A 12,431-nucleotide genomic window follows, 5' to 3' on the forward strand; every position below is an offset into this window, starting at 1 on the left:
ATGTTGTGGGGAAGGCTAACCAAAGACTGCGTTTTATTGGCAGGACACTTAGAAAATGTAAAGACCTACTAAGGAGACTGCCTCTACACTACGCTTGTCCGTCCTCTTTTAGAATACTGCTGGCGGTGTGGGATCCTTTCCAGATAGGACTGACGGAGTACAACGAAAAAGTTAGAAGAAGGGCAGCACGTTTTGAAGTATCGCGAAATATGGGAGAGTGTCACAGAAATGATAAAGGATTTGGGTTGGACATCATTAAGAGAAAGGCTTTTTTCGTTGCGACGGACACCGACCTACATAGGGGCCGGCCGCGGTGGTCTCGCGGTTCTAGGCGCGCAGTCCGGAACCGCGCGACTGCTACGGTCGCAGGTTCGAATCCTGCCTCGGGCATGGATGTGTGTGCTGTCCTTAGGTTAGTTAGGTTTAAGTAGTTCTAAATTCTAGGGGACTGATGACCACAGTAGTTAAGTCCCATAGTGCTCAGTGCCATTTGAACCATTTTTGACCTACATAGGGAGGAACGATCACTACGATAAAATAAGGGAAATCAGAGCTCGTACGGAAAGGTATAAGTGTTCATTCTTTCCACGCGCTATACGAGATTGGAATAATAGAGAATTGTGAAGGTGTTTTGGTGAACCCTCTGCCAGGCACTTAAATGTAATTTGCCGAGTATCCATGTAGATGTATGTAGAAATCCGCGCCAAATAGTAGCAACAAGTTTTTGGTGCCGCTTTCCGTAAATCTCTGGGCTGCTATAATGGATGATTACAGTACTGGGCCTACATTTTACCTGCACGATTGACTGTTAATAATTACCAGAATTTTCCGGAGAAAACGTTGCTACCAACTTTGCTAGAAAATATTCCGTTGACCGTACGTCATAACATGTGGTTTCTCCACGACGGTGAGCAACCCCACATTAGTCAGAGAGTACGAAGATTTTTGAGTACACGATTTCAAGGACGTTGGATAAGGCAATTTCGTCCACGTCTCAGGTCAGCACGCAGTCCTGATTTAAATCCACTGGATTTTTACTTTTGGGGCCGTAAGAAGGAACTTAAATAAACAAATGATGTGGACGAACTGACGCAGAGGATTTCAGATGCTGCCAATACTATAAAGACAAATGTGCGTGTGTGCAAACGGGTGCTACAAAACTGGTTTCGCCGTAATTAAGCACGTATCGATTCGAATGGCGGGGATTTTGAACGCTTGTCGCAGTATTGGTGTAATAGGAAACAAACTAATGTGGTTTCATTTTCGTCACGGTACTGTTGTATAAAACAAAAATAATTAATTTAATTTGCGTTATGGTATTGTTGTAAATAGAGGAATCAGTTGACTGTAATTAACGCACAAGTTACATTGTGATTGGTTGATTTCGTACTAAGGAAAACACATTTTATTTTAAGTCAGCTTTTCCTTACTACCACGACCTTCGTAATGGTAATGTTGTAAAAGAGAACACGTCTGTTTGTACATAATTCATTGTTTACGTAAAACGAATTGTACGTTCTTGATAACCCAGAGACTGTTTACACTGCGTGTTTCGGTAGTACCTAGCAGCCGCGCGGCGCCCTTATACAAGTCCAATGTTTACATAGCTCTGGTCCGTCTGTTACCTTTGTATGAACGCCGCGTCACTGTCGGCAATACACAACCAAGGTCATGTGTCGTCAGCTGACAACGTAAACGGAAATGTGCGTACTGTCAAACGTACAAATGTCTGTCTTTTAGAAATACAAAAATAAAGAACATGATACAACGACATTTCATTAGACCTTTTTGCAAAGCACAGCGAGATGTACCACTTGTATAATTTTGGCAGATTATACCGTTTACCCTGTGTGCAAGGTGAACCTTAACAAAGCCGACAAACTGCATGGACAGAAATCTGACTAGAAATAGAGGAAAAAAGATCCTGTGAACTTGTGTTGTCACATCGACAACAAATCTTCCTGGAACACAGTGCAGGGTGTTTCAGATAGGACTTTACTACTTCAAAATTTTAGAGAAGATATAGCGCTGAGTTTAGTGTTACTTTGAAGAGAAACACATCACTTTTTTTTACCTTAAACCAAAGATGTCGTATGTGGCTTCCGTTGGTTATCCAGCACACATCCCATCAGAAGTCAAATTTCTTCCCAAACTCGCTGTTGCATTGCAGGTGTAGCTTGCTCAGTGGCGACGTCAATTCTTGCTCTGAGTTCAGGCAGAAAAGCCGGCACAGTAGCTACACACGCGATATCCTTGACGAATCCCCATAAAAAAAAAAAAACGAGTGGTGTCAAGTCTGGGGAACATGGGGGCCATGCAATTGGTGCGTCACAGTCAATCCATTGACCTGGAAAGCGGTCACTGAGAAAATCCCGGACATCAGCCAGGTAGTGGGGTGGTGCACCATCTTGCATGAAATAAACAGTTCGTTCTTGGTCATCCTAATCGGTCTGTGGTATCAAAAACTGTTGTAACATATCCAGGTACACTATCCCGTTGATGCTACTCTCACGGAAAAGTGGAGCCGTTCATTTTGTTCTTGCTCAATGCACAAAAACGTTCAGTTTAGGGCTATCACGAACAGGCCAACTAGGAGGATCTTTAGCATACTTGTTACGGAAATTACGCAGAACGGGTTGTCGCCGACTTCGATTCTTCAGACAAAAAAACATGCTCGGGTCCAATGAAGGCAGCCATCTTTAACGCAACTGCCGCTAGCGCTCCTTACGGTGCGATTCCGCACTAGCGAAAAACTCGAGACAAAACTTTATATATTTCCCTACAGACTGAACTTACAATCACCTCTGTAGGTACTATGTATTAATTTATATGAATTTTCAAAGTTGTTAACTCCAATTTTAAACACCCTGCACAGAGCTGCATCGCACCCACGTCACAGCAGATGTCCCAAGTGTCTTCCATGGGATGCAATGCACGCTTTCACACGTCGCATCATGGATTGCTCCAGTCTTTCGCAGGTTCCGGTCTCTCTCCGAATAGCGTCTCAGGCGTCACGAACACGCCGTTTTACGGTCGGCACATCATGGATTGGTTCAGCATACTCAGGGCCTTTCAGATGTCCCCACAGGTAAAAATCCAGGGGATTTTAATTCCGGTGATCTAGCAGGCCATGTTACAGGACCTCCGCGTCCTTTCCAATGTTGCCTTGGTGCTAGACCTAATATACACCTAACTGACTTCTTCTACGCCAAAGTGGTACTCCATATTATTGGGAAGAAAAAAATTCAGTAATTACACTACTGGCCATTAAAATTGCTACACCACGAAGATGACATGCTACAGACGAGAAATTTAACCGACAGGAAGAAGATGCTGTGATATGCAAATGATTAGCTTTTCAGAGCATTCACACAAGGTTGGCATCGGTGGCGGCACCTGCAACGTGCTGACATGAGGAAAGTTCCCAACCGATTTCCCATACACAAACAGCAGTTGACTGGGGTTGCCTGGTGAAACGTTGTTGTGATGCCCCGTGTGAGGAGGAGAAATGCTTACCATCACGTTGCCGACTTTGATAAAGTTCGGATTCTGGCCTATCGCGATTGCGGTTTATTGTGACGCGACATTACTGCTCGCGTTGATCGAGATCCAATGACTGTTAGCAGAATATGGAATCGGTGGGTTCAGGAGGGTAATACGGAACGCCGTGCTGGATCCCAACGGCCTCGTTTCACTAGCAGTCGAGATGACAGGCATCTTACCCGCATGGCTGTAACGGATCGTGCAGCCACGTCTCGATCTCTGAGTCAACAGATGGGGACAACAACCATCTGCACGAACAGTTCGACGACGTTTGCAGCAGCGTGGACTATCAGCTCGGAGACCATGGCTGCATCACAGACAGGAGCGTCTGCGATGGTGTACTCAACGACGAACTTGGGTGTACGAGTGGCAAAACGTCATTTTTTCCGATGAATGCAGGTTCTGTTTACAGCATCATGATGGTCGCCTCCGTGTTTGGCGACACAGCGGTGAACGCACACTGGAAGCGTGTATTCGTCATCGCCATACTGGCGAATCACCCGGCGTGATGGCATGGGGTGCCATTGGTTACACGTCTCGGTCACCTCTTGTTCGCATTGACAGTACTTTGAACAGTGGACGTTACACTTCAGATGTGTTACGACCCGTGGCTCTACCCTTCATCCGATCCCTGCGAAACCCTACATTTCAGCAGGATAATACACGACTGCATGTTGCAGGTCCTGTACAGGCCTTTCTGGATACAGAAAATGTTCGACTGCTGCCCTGGCCAGCACATTCTCCAGGTCTCTCACAAACTGAAAACGTCTGGTCAATGGTGGCCGAACAACTGGCTCGTCACAATACGCCAGTCACTACTCTTGATGAACTGTGGTATTGTGTTGAAGCTGCATGGGCAGCTGTACCTGTACACGCCATCCGAGCTCTGTTTGACTCAATGCCCAGGCGCATCAAGACCGTTATTACGGCCAGAGGTGGTTGTTCTGCGTACTGATTTCTCAGGATCTATGCACCCAAACTGCGTGAAAATGTAATCACAAGTCAGTTATAGTATAACATATTTGTCCAATGAATATCCGATTATCATCTGCATTTCTTCTTGGTGTAGCAATTTTAATGGCCAGTAGTGTAATAAGTTTTTACAAGCAACGTGTCTCAGCTTGCGCAGTAGGAAGGCAGTACGAGCTAGTTTGCCACGTAGATAATTTGTATGCATATCTAACGTGAGTTTTTTATTTAAATTCAATCCCAGTAATTTGACGCTTTTTGTATCTGGTTAACGGTGTGGCCGTGCGGTTCTAGGCGCTTCAGTTTGGAACCGCGTGACCGCTACGGTCGCAGGTTCGAATCCTGCCTCAGGCATGGATGTGTGTGATGTCCTTAGGTTAGTTAGGTTTAAGTAGTTCTAAGTTATAGGGGACTGAAGACCACAGATGTTAAGTCCCATAGTGCTCAGAGCCAGCCATTTGTATCTGGTTAAAATGTCTTTTGAGTTCGTCAGTTTTTATTTTATTTATAGGTAAAAGATCGGCCCTGCAGCAGTCGCTGTTCATTACAGTTGCTACTTTGTTGTATTGAAAGACACCATGCACATTTTCTCCATCTTTAATTAGTGTCATGTCATCAGCAGAGAGTATATTTTCACACGGCATGTAATTTGGTACGCCATTGATGTACACACTGAACAGGAAAGGCCAAAGCACTGAGCCTTGTGGGATTCCCCTCTTTATTTTGATGGGTGTTGAGTTTTGGTTGTCCGCCTGCACTAATTGTATTCTGTTGCTTAAATATGACTGAAATACTTTTAACATCTTATCTGGAACACCATATGTTCTAGCCTTTCTAACAGTGTGTAATACAGTCAATGGCTCTAAGTAAGTCTTATAGTGTTACACAAGTGATTTTCTTGTTCTCAAATCTTTCATGCACTAATTATCCAGAACATTACGATCAGCTACCTAATGGCCGGTATGTCCAACTTTAGCACGAATAGCAGCGGCTACGCCTCGTGGCATTGAAGCAATGAGGCCTTCGTAGTTCACTGGAGGGAATTGGCACCACATCTACACACGCAAACTACCTAATTCCTGCAAATTCCGTGGAGGAGTGCGATGAGCTCTGACACAATTTTCAATTACATCCCAGATGTGCTCTATCGTGTTCGGATCTGGCAAGTTGGGGCGCCAGCATTTCAACTGGAACTCGCCACCGTGTTCCTCGAACCACTCTATCACACTCTCGGTTTTGTGACACTGCGCATTATCGTGGTGAAAAATGTCACCGCCGTCGGGGAACATGGTCGTCAGGAAGGGGTGTACGTGGTCTGAAAACTGTGTACGATACTGCTTGGCTGTGAAGGTGCCCTGCCCGGCCTCCCCTGGACTCACGAATGCCCTCGTGATTGTTCCCCAGAGCATAGTGGAGTCGCCGCCAGCCTGTCTCGCTGCCGCAGTGCGGGCGTCAAGGAGCTGTCCCCCTGGGAGACGACTGATTTGCGCCCTCCCATCGGCGTGATGAAGGTGTTGTTGTTGTTGTGGTCTGTGCAAGCTTCTTCATCTCCCAGTAACTACCGGAGCACTGCTGCAGCCTCCATCCTTCTGAATCTGCTTAGTGTATTCATCTCTTGGTCTCCCTCTACGATTTTTAGCCTCCACGCTGCCCTCCAATACTAAATTGGTGATCCCTTGATGCCTCAGAACATGTCCTACCAACCGGTCCCTTCATCTAGTCAAGTTGTGCCACAAACTCCTCTTCTCCCGAATCCTATTCATTACCTCCATTAGTTATGTGATCTACTAATCTAATCTTCAGCATTCTTCTGTTAGCACCAAATTTCGAAAGCTTCTATTCTGTTCTATTCTCTTCTCTGTGAAGAAGATATCGGGATTAAAAAAAAAGGTCCAAATGGCTCTATGCACTATGGGACCTAATATCTGAGGTCAACAGTCCCGTAAACTTAGAACTACCTAAACGTAACTAACCTAAGGACATCACACACATCCGTGCCCGAGGTAGGACTCGAACGTGCGACCGTAGCAGTAGCGCACTTGCGGACTGAAGCTCCTAGAACCACTCGTCGACAGCGGCCGGCTATGGAGATTCACCAGACCACGCAACGCTCTGCCACGGCGCCAACGTCTAGTGCTGATGGTCATGTGCCCATTTCAGTTGCAGTTGCTGATGTCGTGGCGTTAACATCGGCACGTGCATAGGTCGTCGGCTGCAAAGGCCCTTCGTTAGGAGTGATTCAAAATTCAAAAGCCTCTGAGCACTATGGGACTTAATATGTATGGTCATCAGTCCCGTAGAACTTAGAACTACTTAAACCAAACTAACCTAAGGACATCACACAACACCCAGTCATCACGAGGCAGAGAAAATCCCTGACTCCGCCGGGAATCGAACCCGGGAACCTGCGCGCGGGAAGCGAGAACGCTACCGCACGACCACGAGCTGCGGGCGTTAGGAGAGTTCGGCACACTCGATGTGTTCAGAAACACTTATACTACGCCAAACATTAAAGTGTGATGTTAGCTGCGCCACAGTTCGCCGCCTGTTGTATTTTACGTCTGCCCAGCCTACTACGTCCGACATCTGTAGTGAGGGCTGGCCGTCCAGCGCCTCGACATCTGGACATGGTTTCACCTTGGCTTCGCCACGTGTTCAAGACATTCACCACAGCACTCCTCGAACACTGGACAAGGTGTGCAGTTTCCGAAATGCTCGTGCAGAGCCTCCGGACCATCACAATCTGCTCTCGGTCAAACAGATGGCGCGCCTTCCCGATTCTACACGCTCACTGATATTACATGCACCGTGCGTGTCTCTGGCTAGCAGTCGTTCCTCGCCACGTGACACCTCCATCGATAGCAGGTCGGTGTTCATGATGTTCAGCTGATCAAAGTGTAGATTACTGAGCTCTACGGGTGCAGGGAAGCTAAGACGAAATGGCTGCAGGAAAAATGTGAAGACATCGAAAAAGATATGATTGTCGGAAGGACAGACTCAGCATACAGGAAAGTCAAAACAACCTTTGGTGACATTAAAAGCAACGGCGGTAACATTAAGAGCGCAACGGGAATTCCACTGTTAAATGCAGAGGAGAGAGCAGATAGGTGGAAAGAATACATTGAAAGCCTCTATGAGGGTGAAGATTTGTCTGATGTGATAGAAGAAGAAACAGGAGTCGATTTAGAAAAGATAGGGGATCCAGTATTAGAATCGAAATTTAAAAGAGCTTTGGAGGACTTACGGTCAAATAAGGCAGAAGGGATAGATAACATTCCATCAGAATTTCTAAAATCATTGGGGGAAGTGGCAACAAAACGACTATTCACGTTGGTGTGTAGAATATATGAGTCTGGCGATATACCATCTGACTTTCGGAAAAGCATCATCCACACAATTCCGAAGACGGCAAGAGCTGACAAGTGCGAGAATTATCGCACAATCAGCTTAACAGCTCATGCACCGAAGCTGCTTACAAGAATAATATACAGAAGAATCGAAAAGAAAATTGAGAATGCGCTAGGTGACGATCAGTTTGGCTTTAGGAAAAGTAAAGGGACGAGAGAGGCAATTCTGACGTTACGGCTAATAATGGAAGCAAGGCTAAAGAAAAATCAAGACACTTTCATAGGATTTGTCGACCTGGAAAAAGCGTTCGACAATATAAAATGGTGCAAGCTGTTCGAGATTCTGAAAAAAGTAGGGGTAAGCTATAGGGAGAGACGGGTCATATACAATATGTACAACAACCAAGAGGGAATAATAAGTGTGGACGATCAAGAACGAAGTGCTCGTATTAAGAAGGGTGTAAGACAAGGCTGTAGCCTCTCGCCCCCTACTCTTCAATCTGTACATCGAGGAAGCAATGATGGAAATAAAAGAAAGGTTCAGGAGTGGAATAAAAATACAAGGTGAAAGGATATCAATGATACGATTCGCTGATGACATTGCTATCCTGAGTGAAAGTGAAGAAGAATTAAATGATCTGCTGAACGGAATGAACAGTCTAATGAGTACACAGTATGGTTTGAGAGTAAATCGGAGAAAGACGAAGGTAATGAGAAGTAGTAGAAATGAGAACAGCGAGAAACTTAACATCAGGATTGATGGTCACGAAGTCAATGAAGTTAAGGAATTCTGCTACCTAGGCAGTAAAATAACCAATGACGGACGGAGCAAGGAAGACATCAAAAGAAGACTCGCTATGGCAAAAAAGGCATTTCTGGCCAAGAGAAGTCTACTGATATCAAATACCGGCCTTAATTTGAGGAAGAAATTTCTGAGGATGTACGTTTGGACTACAGCATTGTATGGTAGTGAAACATGGACTGTGGGAAAACCGGAACAGAAGAGAATCGAAGCATTTGAGATGTGGTGCTATAGACGAATGTTGAAAATTAGGTGGACTGATAAGGTAAGGAATGAGGAGGTTCTACGCAGAATCGGAGAGGAAAGGAATATGTGGAAAACACTGATAAGGAGAAGGGACAGGATGATAGGACATCTGCTAAGACATGAGGGAATGACTTCCATGATACTAGAGGGAGCTGTAGAGGGCAAAAACTGTAGAGGAAGACAGAGATTGGAATATGTCAAGCAAATAATTGAGGACGTAGGTTGCAAGTGCTACTCTGAGATGAAGAGGTTAGCACAGGAAAGGAATTCGTGGCGGGCCGCATCAAACCAGTCAGTAGACTGATGACAAAAAAAAAAAACGGATTTTGATGTTGACAGGTGGCCGGCACTTGGGTGCCGTGTTATGCCGGCACACCGCCGCGGCGCTGGTCTGGGGTGAGGGAGCTTTGTTTGTATGGCTGGCAGCTCGCCGTGGGCGGCGCCGCCCCGCCACCTGCCCCTATATACTCGTACCTGTATACCCGCACCCGTCCCCCCCACGTGGGCCGCCCACGTGCCGCCGCCGACGCCCGCTCCCAATATGGCGGCGCTGGGCGGCCGATCTGCGAAAAACGACGCGCCCACGCCTCGCCGGTACAGCCAGCCGCAGGCGCAGAGGCGAGCAGAAGAGCGCCCGACGCCTCAGCCGGCCTGCAGCCTGTACTGGAAAACCTCACCTAAACGACGACGCCAGAAATAACCCAACACCCGGTGTCTTTAGCTTCACAGCGCGAAGGCATACGAGACAGGTGAAATATCCTGAGGCCTCAAGAAATATGGCAGGCGCTGACAGATGCCAATATTGCCCAACTAATAGCTTACAGTGAGTTGACAAATGTCACGGTGTAGCGATATGCACATATACACTTGACGATACTATTGCGTACACAGGAGCAGTGGATTGGCGGAGCTATCATTTGTACTGAGGTGATTAATGGGGAAATGTTTCTGACTTGACTATGGCCGCACGACGCGAATTGACAGACTTTGAAGAAGGGCTGGTAGCTGGAGCAAGACGCACGGAACATTCCATTACGAAAATCGTTAGGGAATTCAGTATTCTGGCATCTACTGTGTCAAGAGTATGCCGAGAATACAACATTTCAGGCATTACCTCTCCCCACGGACAATGCAGTGGCCTTTAAAGTCAGTACCGTACTGTTGTTTATTTGGAGTGTTACACTTACACTTTAAAAAAAATGTGTGTGAAAGCTTATGGGACTTAACTGCTAAGGTCATCAGTCCCTAAGCTTACACACTACTTAACCTAAATTATCCTTACGACAAACACACACACCCACGCCCGAGGGAGGACTCGAACCTCCGCCGGGACCAGCCTCACAGTCTATGACTGCAGCGCCTGACACCGCTCGGCTAATCCCGCGCGGCATTTACACTTACACGATCATGATTTCGGCTTCAAAGTGCCATTATCAAGTGTTTCCTGAAAGCATATTAGACAATAACAGTGAAATACATAACAAGTGATACAACCATATAAGTATCCTTATTTGTGATGCTTACTCCCAAGTGTTATACAGTGCCTAAGATGGCATACTCTCGTATTTAAAATACGCTATTAGACACATTGTCTAAGGGTCGATATTTCTGGTAAAGCCTACTGCTTTGTTTCATCACCGAGTATACCATCTTAACTGAATGACAGTTGGCTAAGTGTCAAATTGTTTTGGTGAAAGAAATTCCTGTTAGAAGCAGGTGACTTTTTCTTTTAATCTTTGGACTCAGTGTCCGGTAGGATAGGAAAGGTTAGGAGCATGGAGGTAAGAATAGAGGGAGACGCCGTGACGTCACAGTTGTGAAGCTATGTGAAGCCGAGGGTAGCCATCTCAATCCGACCAAAACATTGCTGCTGTAAGCTTGTGTGCATAGGCTTGTCGCTCACTTTTGGAAGGATTTTGCGCTATTATGGTGACTTGTGTGATGTTCGGATGTACGAATCGTTCTGATTGTGATGCGAAATCGAAGGGAATAACATTTCGTGTGTAAGTTGTCCCGTTAAGTGTGATTTTACAACTTCATTGTGAATGAACGTGTGCTACATCGGTACTTGTACTATAGCGTGTTTTTCCCCTGTATGATTTTAGATTTCCTAAAAATGAAAGTCGGAAAGCTGTGTGGGAGAATGCCGTGGGGAGGAAGAATTGGCGTGCGTCTAAATGGAGCACTATATGTTCTCAGCATTTCCGAGAAGAGGACATAGACCGAACTTCCCTTTCAACAGTAAGGCTCCAAGAAAATGCTGTACCATCAGTTTTCGCTACACACCCAAAACATTTGCAAAAGGTATCTTAATTCAAAGAATTAAATTCTTAGTTTTCAAGTTCACATTTCAGTATAATACGTACGTATCGTCGACAATCGAAGTGTTGAGTAACTCACTTTGTCTTCATCATGTACCAAATTAAAAGCTAAAACTACATTAACTGGCGTAAAGTATAGGCCTAAACAGGACACTGTGTAGATTTGCCATTCTATGTACCGTATTTCAGTGAATATTGGTGGTAATGAGCAGTGTTTTCCAGTAGTGTAACGTAACTGAAATGTCCCAGTACGTATTACAAACAAGATGTATTTATGGGGAGGGTATAGCTAACTTAGTTTTCAGTCTCTATTATTTAGTTTGTGATACACGTTTATTATTGAATTAACAAAATTGTATCGTTTACATTGAAGGCTAGCTATTCGTAATATTGCATTAAAAACTATTTTTAATCAGAAGAAACGCGGAATTTCGCCTTTACGAGATTTTATTTTAAACAAAAACTTTGAAACAACCAGTCTGATCACGTTACATGCGTATATGGTGCAATTAGCGACTGTAATACACGCAGCGCCATAGCACACTGGCAATGGTTTGGTCAGAGTGTCATGGCAGCGAGCCTCGCCCCCATGGCTTCAAAACGTAGTACGGCTGGGATACGTAGCGCCATCTCCCCTTATTCTTACCTCCATGGTTAGGAGGAATTTATTTTCTTTGGTACTTGTTACATCTTTGCAGTACCTGTTTATCTTAGTATACAATGAAGTTGCCTGCTCATAAACATAGACAGTAACAAATCTCTCGATAATATTCGCGAATATTACTGCAATATCGAAAATTACGAAAGAAATATAAAACTATCGGCACTTATTGCCATTTATATATCGATATATCCTGAGACACATTGTAGCAGTATATCGATGTTTTTCGAAGAATATCGATATATATTATATCAACAGATCTAAGCTTTGAACAGGGTTTCGCGAGACGGTTTTCGTCTATTTTCAAGGGTCTGTCAGTCCATATTTTTCAGAATCTATGTGACGCCATGACGTAAGTGAAACAAACCTGTGACCACTCGTGCTGCCGTACATACCAGCAAAAATTACACCGATATTGGCTACATATTTAAAAAAACGGATCTTTGCTGTCCCTGCGTTGAGCTCTTCGTCCGGCGCTGTCTGTGTGTTTGTGTCGGCGCCCGCGCCCGGCCGACATGACAGACAGGACAGCACGTGTGGGC

Source organism: Schistocerca serialis, chromosome 10, assembly GCF_023864345.2.
Source record: "Schistocerca serialis cubense isolate TAMUIC-IGC-003099 chromosome 10, iqSchSeri2.2, whole genome shotgun sequence".
Taxonomy (NCBI): Eukaryota; Metazoa; Arthropoda; class Insecta; order Orthoptera; family Acrididae; genus Schistocerca; species Schistocerca serialis.